The sequence below is a fragment of the Carya illinoinensis genome, chromosome 15 (genome assembly GCF_018687715.1).
Source record: "Carya illinoinensis cultivar Pawnee chromosome 15, C.illinoinensisPawnee_v1, whole genome shotgun sequence".
NCBI lineage: Eukaryota > Viridiplantae > Streptophyta > Magnoliopsida > Fagales > Juglandaceae > Carya > Carya illinoinensis.
In genome coordinates, this window is record NC_056766.1 from 31,702,440 (window position 1) to 31,716,233 (window position 13,794).

Consider the following 13,794-nt stretch of genomic DNA (forward strand, 5'->3'; position numbering starts at 1 on the left):
CCAGTACTCTCCTTTCTTTCACCCACATCTCTATAACTGCACCTCTCTTGTGAAACATTTATCACACATATAGAGAAGATGACCGCATTTTATTAAATGATTTTACAGAAATTATCAAAAAGTTTCATTCCGTCTTTCTTTTTAACTCGTTTGACTAATTTGTCTATAACAATCATATTTAGATATAGTTATGTATATTTAAGTATGGATTATTAAATGAAAAATAATTCATCTTATTAAATGACTTTATGAAAATTGTCAAGAAATTTTATTGTCTTTCCTTTTAACAAGTTTGATTTACTTGTCTACAACAATAGTATATAAATATTAAGTGTATTTAAGTGTGAATTATTAAATGAAAAATAATATATTTTATTAGATTATTATTATTTATAATTTATTTTATTACAATTAAATAATTTTCTCATCTTGTCGAGGCTTTATTTTCGAAAGAAATCTCATTTTCACTACTATCCAAACGACGCATTAATTTCAATTTCCTGCAGTAATGTGAACTTAGACCGAAGCAATCACTTTAAAGAGCATAAAAAGTCAAAAAAGGTATAATCATTGGGCAACGTAGAGCACATATTCCATGTTTTCAGGCTTTCAGCTCCATCTTTAGACCAAATTGATGATCAACCGCCTGGCCTACTTGATCAGGATTAACATTCCCAGCACCCAACAGGGTTTCGATCGAACAAAAACACAAAGTCCATATATATATATATATATATATCATATTTAGGTTTACTGATAATTAATTCCAGTATGAACTTAATGTAGACCTTTGATTCTTCTTAATTTATTGATTTCTTCAAGTACGTACTGTCCTGGGATCATATAAATATTTTAGACATCCAAAGCTTCAATACACGGTTTTTAACTGTTTCTACATCAAACCTATTACATTTATTAATTTATTGATTTTCAAATAATGAACTTTAAGGTCTAGTTTGATTACATAAAACCAAACTATCTCATCTCATTTCATCTTATATAATTATTATAACTTTTTCAAATTCTCGTACAATATAATAAACAATTTAATGTTTTCAAATCTCAAAACAAAACTAATAGTAAAAGAGTAATGTTACTCATCTTTCCAATTATCATCTTCTACTCATCATCCCATAATATGTTATTAGATGATTGAAAACTATTTATTATATTTTATTTGTGAACCTATCATCTAATACCACATCATAGGATAATTAGAGAATGATGAGAAAATAGATGATGAATAGATATATTCCTACAATTAAAATATCTAATTTCATATGAGCTGTGTAACCAAACTAGCCTTAAACTTATTTGTTGACCCTTATATGTACTTTGGTACTGCTATTTCATAAATTAATCGTTCAACATCAACCCCTAATTATTAGATGACACTTTACAGAAGTTGCCAATAAGTTTCATTCTGGCTTTTCTTTTAACACGTTTGACTCGCTTGTCTACAAAAATCATATATAGATATAATTATGTATATTTAAGTGTGGATTATTAAATGAAAAATAATACATCTTATTAAATGACTTTACGGAAGTTGCCAAAAAGTTTCATTATGTCTTTCCTTTTAAAATGTTTGACCCGGCCACTTGTCTACAATAGTCATGTATAGATATTATCATATGCATTTAAGTGTGGATTATTAAATAAAAAATAATACATATTATTAAATTAATAACTTTTATTTAAAACTAAAACTATTAGATGAAAAATAATTATTTAATCAAGTTACTAATTTTTTTTTAAAAAAAATTAACATTCTTTTAATTTTCAAAATGAATTTCTCTTATGTAGACACTTGACTAACTTCGTTATCTGATTATATTGCATAAAAAATGGATTTCTTGCTTTGTTTCTTTATTTTTTGTTGTATATGGTATTAAATGAATCCAAAAGATTTTATAAATCTAATTATTAAATCATTAATTTGAATTTAAAAATAAATTATTAAATTGGAAACAATATATTTAACGTGTTTCATTCTTTAAAAAAAAAACCTAAAAAAATATATATAAATATATATATATATATATATATATATATATAAAGCTATGAATAATTTCATTAATTAATAGATGATATTACAAATTAAGAGCATTTCCATTGGCTTTCCTATAATTTTTCCTAAATTTTAGGTAAAAAGCACACTTCATAAAATTTTCTCCTAAATTTTACTCATATTTAAAAAAATCTCCTACATCTCATTCCCTATCATTTCTCTATTTTATTAAAATAATCTTTTTCTATTATTTCTTTATTATTATTATTTCTGCATTTTTAATTACTCCCTATAAAATATATAGATAAAATGATTTATGTAATGAATAATAGTTCTCCAAATATAAGGAGCTACTATTTACATCCTAAACATATTGCTTAAAATAGGGAACTGGATAGAGTATACATTTAGGAAAAACTCTAAATGTAAATCTTAAAATTTAGGGAAAAGCAACATTTAGAGCAGTACCGGATGAGAATGCTTTAAGATGCATGCATGGTTCCTTGATTTCTGGCAGTATATAATACAAAATAAATCGAAAATACTTTATGCATCTTTAAATCATTTAAAAAATATATTTATAATATTTAAAAATAATGAATATTATAAATCCGAGATCAAATTAAAGATTCCAAATATTTGCAAGCTGACTGGTGCTGCAAGAGTACTGTTTATGTAAAGAAGGGACAGGCCGAGAGCTCATGTGGGGACTCTTACCCCGACATGATACGCAGTTTTTGAACAACCCTTGACTTTGGGTTCTTCTCTATTGATTTTCTTGAGTGGGAAACGGCCTTTCTTTCTTTTTCTTTTTTTATTTCAAATTTTTAGTGCTTTTATACCGAATTTATCACGTCAAAGCGCATGGAAAGTCATAAAAGGAACATCCCCCACTACAACAAATATGGCTTTTAGTGACAGATTATAAATAGTGACGGTTTCCAAACTGTGACTAAAACGTATTTACTGTGACGGTTTGTGAGAACTGTCACTAAATGTTGGGCAAGAATTTCAAAACGTTCGGACGTTTCCCATAATACGTTTGAACGTCACAGTAACGTTCGAATGTTATGTATATTTACGTGCGAACGTAAAAAAATTAGCGCGAACGTTCGAACGTTTTAACTATTTACGTGCGAACGTGAATATATTAGCGCAAATGTTCGAACGTTAATGTGATAAAGTTCGAACGTTATATGTAAAATTACATAAATTAACCATAATATATATTTTTTTTAATAGTAAGGTTGAGTAACGTTATATTAAAAAAAATTAAGAGTAGAAATTAAGCTACACAATACATACATTAAATATTTGTGTCCATTACATATGTTGAAAATAAAAAACGTTCGAATGATAAATTTTTACAAATCACTTTCAGAACTGCTGGTTTACAAAAGATCGAAACTCCTCAGTCAATGTCTCAACCTTATTGTTTAGCACATCTACATGATGTGCAAGATGTGCGACAGCCTGATCTATATGTGCAATCTGTCTATCGATCTGTCGGTCTATATGCGCCTTCATATCTGTCATCATTGTATCAACCCAAGCAGGTCGCACATCCCCAGCAGATGTAACTCCCGGCTGCTAACTAGTACTCGCCGACGGGCGAGCAACATCGGCCCCAGACTCAGTCGGGGGAACAAGATCTGGCGTAGGACCAGACTGACGCCGAGCTGAGCCTCTCCCCTGTCCAATGCTCCGGCGGTGTGTGGTTATGTCGATAGGGCTCATCTGGTTTATCACCATCTCCTCCGCCTGGAGTGGCACTCCCCGGGCTAGTAATAAGCGGCTGATGATGACTCCGTATGGGAGATTATCCGTGGTAACGATGCTGGCCTCGTAACGGATCCGCTCAAATATAACAAGGGGCAAGTCAATGGACTCACCACGTGCCAAGCCAATCAGGAACTGTGCACGAGCCCGACTGAATGTGCTCTTATGTGCCACCGGGTCTACATTTGTTGCAACAAAAATGTGCAACATGCGAAAGAAAGGCAGCAGCTGATTCTGGCTGAAGGAGTTCGGCCTATCGAGCTTTGTGCGGTCCGTGCCAGTGAGGATGTAGAAATCCTGGTCCCGCTCATCGTCACCAACCTCAGCAGCAATAGGATCGCCCTCGGGTCGATCTTCTTCATGACTGGGCATAAACTCAATAGGGCCCGAAGATGAAGCAGAAGCAGCTGGATCTGCCTCGAATATGCCCGGGGAAAATGCAGCTGCTATGTCATCAGCCTGAGCAGCTGTCGACTCAGGTAGCATACGCGGAATCTGGAGCAAGTCGGTGAGAACATCCGCCGAGAACTGAAACTGTACACCGCGTACACTGAGAGTATGGGATGATGCATCGTTAGGCATGGTGGCCATCCCAATGTAAAACTCTCGAACCATTGTGGGGTAAATCTTTCCCCTCAATGTGCATATGGGGCCCCAGCCTCTGGTGACGAAGACGTCTCTCAGCGTCTTTTGCTCCCAGCTGAGCTCATCAAACTCATTAATGAGGATTTCTCGTTCCCCCATAACAGTTCGTGCCCCCAGTAGAGCGATGTCCGGATTGCCTCCATCCCTCCCTCGCTTCCTTGTCGTCATATACTGAGCCATATCCTGAAAATAAAAAAAAATATATAAGTTATAACATTTTAAAAAAATGATTATAATCACAGATACATACGTATTATGACATATATGGATTATACTAAAAATTAAAATATCATCCTTATAAATTTACATAATTTTGCGAGTAAAACTTTTAAAGAAACTCACTTTTTCAATATATAAAATAATAATACCTAAAAGAAACAATATAAAAAAATTTTATATTGTAAACGTTCGAACGTTAATACAATGTACGTTCGCACGTTAAAATACGTCCGAATATACAAAGATGAAACGTTCGGACGTTTTTATCGAACGTTTCATTCAAACGTTCGATAAAAACATGCGAATAAGTTCATTACGTCCGAACGTATTACCTAAACGTTCGGACGTAATGAATTTGAATCGTCATACGTTAGGACGTTCTTACTAGCCGAAGAAGACCAACGGATTACGTTCGAACGTTTTATCCAACGTTACGTTAAAGTGTTGGATAAAAACGTTCGCACGTAAAACTAATACGTTCGCACGTAACAATATAACGTGCGAACGTATTGAATACAAAAGGTCACACGTTCGGACGTTGTGTCGTGACGTCCGAACGTTACGACACGGAATCGCTGAGTCGACTCAGCCATTACCGAAAGCTTCGAAACGCATGTTTCGAAGCCACAAACAACCAAAATATGAATTTCAAAAGATGGGAAATGTTTCTACGGTCCTATTCTATCATTTTACTGCGAATGGTGGCTGGAAATGCAAGTTTTATAACCGGGCTACGGTGGGTTTCGAATTTTTGAAACCCACCAATTAAAAGCAAGGAAATAGAAGAGGGAAAGGGCACATTACCTTTTAGTGACGGTTGCGGTGGCGGATGGCGACGGTTGCGGCGGCGTGCGTGGCGGAGAGGATGAGAGAGTTTGAGTTTCCGGACCGGTTTCGTACAAGTTATGGCCTGGAAACCGTCGTGCCTGGCCTTATATACAGTTAACGTCCGAACGTTAATTAATTAACGTTCGAACGTTAACTCCACATGCGAACGTTATGTATATCACGTTCGGACTTAAAAGCATACGTGCGAACGTATAACTTTTACGTTCGGACGTTGTGTTAACATGCGAACGTGCGTCTATTATGTTCGGACGTCAATCAAAACGTCCGAACGTTTTGGTTATAACATTCGAACGTTGTTACACTATATATTATATTATATATATTATATAATATATATAATGTAATATATATTATATTACCTATATATTACTATATAATATGATATATAATATATAATATTATATATTATTTAATGTATAATATTATATATTATATAATGTATAATATTATATACGTATAATATACGTATATTATATACTATATAGTGTTATACTATATAGTATATAGTATATTACACTTATGTTCTATATAGTGTATACTATATAGTGTTATAGTGTATGTAGTTTTAATACGTATATAGTGTTATATACGTATTATTGAAACCGTTATTATATAGTATATATTATATAGTAGTATTATATAGTTATTTATATATCCAATACTATAGTGTATATACTATAGTATCTATATAATAACTATAGTATATTATATAGTAATTATATAGTCTATAATATATATATAGTATATACATATAAAGTATATGTATAGTATACTAAGTATTACACTATATTTGTAGTATATATACTATATTATATACAAGTAGTATATATAACATAGTACTAGTACTATATTATATCTATAATATATTTACTATATAATATATTATACGATATTATATAGTTATTATATATAGATAACATACTATATAATACTTATACTATATTATAGACTATAATATAGATAATATAGTATATAATACTTATACTATATTATAGACTATAATATAGATAATATATTATATAATATTTATACTACATTAGTATATAACTATATTACTTTAATATAGTTATTAGATATACTATATTAAAGTATACTATACTAGGATAATATACAATTTTTCCAATATAATATATTATAATATACTTGTTATAACTATAATATATAATAAGTATATTATATATTATAGTTATAATATAATATATATTTTATATATATTATATTTATATAAAGTTATAATATATATATATATAGTACATTCTTATATAATATTTATGTTATATATTATATAATTGGTACAAATTATATATTAATTAATATTGTATAATTTATAATTTAATATATAAGTATATTATGAGGAATATACTAAATATATAATATGTAAATAATAATATTAGCGTTCGAACTTAAATTCGGACGTTCGGACGTTATAATAAATTCGGAGGGAAATTTCCCGCTTAAACCAAATTTGCATAGTACGTTCTAATGTACTATATTAACGTTCGAACGTTACTGACGAATACGTTGGATGGACGTACATACGTGCGAACGTACTGTATAATTATAGGGCGGGATAATTTTACGTTCGAACGTTAATGCTTAAACGTTCGGACGTAAAATCAAACGTCCGAATGTTCATTAATGAACGTCCGAACGTTAATTGCATAACAAGCAGAAAATAAAACTTTCACGCACGGGAAAGCAGATTCATTTCTGCTTTCCTCCGTGCGTGTTAGAGTGAGAGACAGAGAGAGTTTTAGAGAGACGGAGTACTAAAGGAAGTGGAAAGCAGTGGGGAGAGAGAGAGTTTTAGAGAGAGGAAGAGAAGAAGTGGAGGGTTATAGTGAGTATATGTTTGCAAAGGTATTTTTTTAAGCATTAAGGTAAATGGTTTTTCTCATTTTTTATTTGTAATATACATGATAATTATCAATGTTTTATTTCATATATATTTAACTAACTAGTATTGTGTATTTTTTGAAGGATCATTTGTTGTGAATTGTTGAGAAGTTGTGATTTTTGAAGAAGAATTTATTTAAAGCACAAGGTATATATACTAAACTCTATTGTTATATTTTATTGTGGATATAATTTGTGATTAAGTTTGTGTTGTTTGGATGAATTAAAAAGAAAAATTATTGTTATTGAATATGTTTATTCTTAATGTGATAATGTTTTAGTATAGTGTATGTTTTTGAATAATAATTATTTGTTAGTTTATGTGTCTATTTTAGTAATTTGTTGTTATAAAAGAATATATATAACAATTTATTTAATAAATAAATTGTTATATTATTTGTGTAAGAATAACAATTTTGGTATATAATTTATTGGATGATCATAATTATAAATTATAATATTACAATTATAACTATTATATATATAATTAGTTAAATAACTAATATAATAAATTATCACATGACCCTAAGTGTCAATTATAAGGCATAACTATTTAGTATATATAAAAAATCGTATTACTAAAATTATAATATAAATAAGTATTATAAAATAATAATACTTATTTATCTAATAGCTCAATAATCCTAAATATTTTATCTAATAATATATAGTATAGAGTATATTAGTATTAATCCATAATAATAATTATCATGTAATGTATAGTATAAAAAAATGATTAATAAGAAATAGATAAGTAATTATAATAATAGTTACTTATTTAATAACTATATTTTATTATAATAATTATAATAATTTTGGCAATAATAGTAATAATTATATAATAACTGATATTGTTTAAGTGTTATCAATAATAATTTTGGCAATAATAGTAATAATTATATAATAAGTGTTATTTGTAACTTATATTTGTAATTATAAGATATTTTATAGTAGTGTTATATATTATATAGCTGATAAATGACATATAATATAATAAATAAGGAATTATATAAGTCTACAAATAATTTCTAATTGTTATCAATCATTAATAATATAAATATTATTAGTACATCGGTATAATTCAAACAATGTGCGCTAATTTATTTGTAGACTTTTTTGTTAGATATTGTATAACATTGCATAAATAACCTTAGACCCGTTTGGGAATTAGTGTACATTTAGGTGTACATTAATTCCTGAATTGTCCAGTGTGGACAGTTTGAGATTATATTATCTGTATTGCACATAAACGTTATTCATACTTTGAACGTTTAGTATGAAATTTCGGTGTCTTCCTCATTTGTTCTTTGGGTATACTGTTCTTAGGGTCATAATCCCTATATGTGAACATGTATACTTGGAGAACTATGGGGAAGTGCTGCCGAAATTTTTACTAACGTTCAAAGTAGTAGAGTGACGGGAATTGTGCAATATGGAGAATATAATCTCGAATGGGATAGGACCAACTACCTTGAGAAAGAGTACTTTGAACATGATGTATCATGACATGCATGTGTATTTAACTTTACCTTAATTACTAAAAAATTAGATGTTTTTAGAAATGGATAAAAGTTGGATGCGTCTACGCGATAGACTTGGAAAAGATTACATACCCTATGCGCGTGGAGTAAGGGCTTTCATTGATTTTGCAAAGGCGTCTGCTGATAGTCGTGGTTACATTAAGTGTCCATGTCGAGGTTGTAAAAATTTGTGTGCGATCTGATTGGATGAAGCTGAAAGTCATATATTTGTGAATGGTATGGATTTGGGCTATACTCGATGGGTACTGCATGGTGAGCCGTATGCTGAATCAGCGGATGACTTATTCAGTCAGCGGGAAAATTTGCACAATGTGGATGATGATTATGAGCGAGATGAGATGGAGGAGATGTTGAGTGACATTGGAGCTGGGATGTTTATGGATGAGGTTGACGACAATGGCTCAAGTGGGCGACGGAATGATTCAGATAATTTTCCAGAAATGTGGGAAGATGCAAAGCATGAGCTTTATCCAGGTTGTACAAAACATTCTAAAATGTCGTTTATTGTGCGGTTGCTTCACATAAAATCATTGTGTGGAATGTCAACCAAAGCAATTAACATGGTATTAGACTTATTTAACGAAGTGCTTCCCGAAGGATCTGCATTGCCGAAGAACTTTTATGAAGCGAAACAGTTGAGAAAGGGATTAGGATTTGAGTATAAGTCCATACATGCGTGCAAGAATGATTGTGTTTTATTTTGGAATGAGAACGAGGAGAAACAAGCATGTCCTGTATGCGGAGAGTCGAGGTGGAAGGATAAGAAAAACGTTCCAGTTAAAGTATTGCGATATTTCCCATTGAAACCCCGGTTGCAAAGATTATACATGTGTAAGAAAATAGCTCACGATATGAAGTGGCACAAAGAGAAAAGAGTTCAAAATGATGGATTTATGAGGCACCCTGCTGACTCACTTGCGTGGCAATCTTTCGATAATCAGTATCCAGAGTTTGGGATAGAAGCAAGGAACGTGCGTCTCGGACTCACAACTGATGGATTCAACCCTTTTGGAAATATGAGTACAAGTTATAGCACTTGGCCTGTAGTGTTGATTCCGTACAATCTTCCACCATGGAGGTGCATGAAGGCGCCCAACTTTTTGTTAACTTTGCTTATCCCCGGCCCGAGATCACCTGGGAATGACATTGACGTATATTTGCAGCCGTTGATTGAAGAGTTGAAAGAGTTATGGGAAGCAGGCGTCAGAACTTATGATGCATCCACATCAACAACTTTTCAGATGCATGCTGCGGTAATGTGGACGATAAATGACTTTCCGGCATATGGGAATCTTTCTGGCTGGAGTACTAAAGGAAAGTTAGCGTGTCCGACGTGTAATAAAGAAACTACTAGTGAGTGGTTAAAATATTCTCAAAAGTTGTGTTTCAGGGGTCATCGACGTTATCTACCAACTAATCATGCATGGAGAACAGAATCCGCTAAGTTTGATGGACGCGTAGAAGATAGAATTGCGCCAAATGAGTTGTCTGGGGAAGAGATCCTGGACCAATTGGTACATGTGGCAGCGAACAATTTTGGCAAAGGTCGGGGAAAGAACAAGAGAAAACGAGGCGTAGCAGAATTGAATTGGACAAAGCGTAGTATTTTTTTTTGAGTTGCCGTATTGGTCGTCCTGCATGTTGCGACATAGTTTGGATGTAATGCATATTGAGAAGAATATTTGTGATAATATACTGGGTACATTGATGAGCATCAATAAAAAGACGAAAGATGCGATTAAGACAAGGAAAGATCTTGAGAGAATGGGAATTAAACATAATTTGCATTTATGAGTGGATGGTGATAGGGTGGTCATGCCGCATGCATGTTTTACAATGACAAGGGAGGAGAGGATGGACTTCTGCAAATGGTTGCAAGGTGTGAAGTTGCCAGATGGTTATGCTTCAAATATCAGTAGATGCGTAAGTCATGATGACTGGAAAATTGGTGGATTGAAAAGTCATGACTGTCACATATTTTTACAGAAGTTATTACCGGTGGGAATTCGTGGGAAGCTAACATCTCCTGTACGTGTTGCCATAACTGAACTGTGTATGTTTTTTAAGGATTTGTGTGCTCGGGTAGTGAAGCGAGATATGCTGCAGAAACTGGAAGAAGACATTGCTACTATACTATGTAAATTTGAGCAAATCTTTCCACCGTCATTTTTTGATGTCATGGTCCATTTAGCAATACATTTACCTCGGGAGATCATGTTGGGTGGACCAGTACAGTTCCGTTGGATGTATCCAGTTGAAAGATATTTAGGTCGACTGAAGCGCACTGTTGGGAATAAAGCCAGAGCTGAGGGTTCAATAGCAGAGGCCTATATACACGATGAATGGTTAACATTTTGCTCTTTATATCTTCGTGGTGTTGAGACACGATTTATTCGTCAAGAACGAAATGCTGATCTTGCTGCTCCGCCTTCTCGTGAGCTATCAGTGTTTTCTCAGAATGTATGACCTTTGGGTGCACAAACGGGTTACGATTTACTTGATACAGAGTTGGGTAAAGTTCGGTGGTACGTACTAAATAATTGTCAGGAGATTGATCACTATCTCAGGTATGTCGTTGTACAAGGTTTAAATAATTCTAAAGATTATATACAACTTTAACTATTGTTATGTAAAATAATATGATAATATATACTATACAGTGAGCACATGGACAAACTTAAGATGGAAGGCGTCGAGGATATAGTGGCAAGACACGAGTCAGAATTTTCTGGATGGTTTGAACAACGTGTATGAACTAAACTCTATACTATATGCTACATTATGAAAGTTTTAACTCTAGCTAATATTTAATAAATGACATTATTTAAATTGTTAGATATTGGAACAACGTGCTCGTGATCCCGAATCAGTCTCTTTTGAATTGTATGCATTGGCCCGTGGTCCATCAAACAGAGCACTTCAATACACTGCATGCACAGTTCGAGGTTATAGATTCCATACTCTGGACCGTGAACGTAATAGAAAACTCAAAACTGTGGTGTCTTGGTCGAGGGGAGTCATGGAACAGATGATATTGATTATTATGGTGTCATTCGTGATATTATCGGATTGAAATATCTGGGTGGGTCTATAACATATGTCTTCAAATGTGATTGGTGGGATCTAGGCGGTGGTCGGGATTCGATATATAGGGATAATCATTTTACGAGTGTCAATACTGCATCTAAATGGTACGAAGATGATCCATTCGTACTGGCTTGTCAAGCTACTCAAATCTATTACTTGATTGATCCAATGAAAAGTGCTGATGAAGATAGTGGAGAGATAACTTGGCGAGTTGTACAAAAATTTGTCCCTCGAAATATATATGAAGTAGGAACGAGTGCAGATTACGATAATAGTGGAGATGAAGATGACACTCTAAATGTAGAGGCCTACCAGGAAGATGGAGGAGGGGGTATTAACTTATTTGTTGACCTCGGTGCACTCGAGTTGCTCCCCTTATGTAGAGATGACGTCCCACTCATCCATCTCGACCCGTCTTCATTAAATTATCACTCAATTGAAGAAAGTGAGAAAAGTACAGAAGAAGAGTCAGAAGAAGAAGACGAACAAGAATCCAGAGGGGAAGTGGATAAGGATGACGAACAAGAGCTTGATGATGATGACGAAGATGTTATACAGAGACATTCTGAAACAAACATGGAAAATACATCCGAAGATGAAGACTAAAAGTACTAAAAAGTTTATTCATATACAGCCATTATAGAATTTTATAATAAATATAAATTTATTCTAATAATATTTTTTTGTTATATATAATCATTTCCAAGTATGCCGCCAAAAAGACAAAGGAGAAATGTGCCTCCTCCACCGAGTCCAAGTCCTGAACCCATTGAGGACTCCCCACCTGAGGAGTCTGTTCCCGAAGATGAAGTTAACATTACAGAGAACGATGCACAGTCGACACCTACCGGTAAGGAATGTTTACGTTAATACTATATATACTTGAAGATGTTTGTTTCAATAAATAATATATATAACCTTCAAAATTATACTATCATCTATTAGTTGATGAACAATTGGCTCGTCGCGGTCATGGCTATACACACGGCATCTCACTTGAGAAAAATCGAAGGCATGGTAAATTGAAAATCACAATTCCTGATAATTCCACTGGAGGAGTGAATGATAGTGCAGCAGCGCTTTCCTCCTATATTGGCACAGTAATTCGAGCTTACGCTCCATTTTATGTGCGCTCCTGGAGAGATGTGCCGAATGAGATTAAGGAACACATTCGGAGTCGTGTGCTGGTGAGTTTACTTATTATATCATTTTTTTCACCTACATTAGTTTATTATATTTTTAACGTTCCTAATTTATAATTAGGATGAATTTGACCTCGACTTTGGTCGTAGCGAGGATTTGAGAACTGTGAATGAGTTAATGGCTACACTATTCCGACGTCACAAGGGACGATGTCACGACCATTTCAAGAAATTTGAGACGTTTGAAGAGGCTGCACAGTCCCCTTTCCAGCAGATGAAATTAGACGACTGGATAAAGTGTTGTGATCTTTTTGCCTCTCCAGAATATCAGGTATTCTAGAATTATTTTCTATAATTATTTACATTTATATTTGTTGTTTATATTATATGTATGTACATATATTACAATTAACGGTGAGAATTATTTTTGTAGCACTTAAGTTCTACAAATGCAAATAATAGATCTGCTCTGACTATTCACCATCGTGCTGGTTCAAGATCATTCCATCGTCTTGCTGAAAAAATGGTAATTAATAAACGTAATAATTCATATTTTTTCTTATTATTCTTTTATATAAGTACTAATATTGTCTTTTTCAAATTGCTAATGTCATTTTCTTAGAAA

General features: G+C 32.8%; 1 long non-coding RNA gene across 1 annotated transcript in view; it reads left to right on the top strand.

Annotated features, from left to right (window-relative positions):
* The window catches only part of LOC122296392, a 103,566-nt gene that overhangs the window by 80,257 nt on the left and 9,515 nt on the right, over window positions 1–13,794 (top strand). The window lies entirely within an intron of this gene.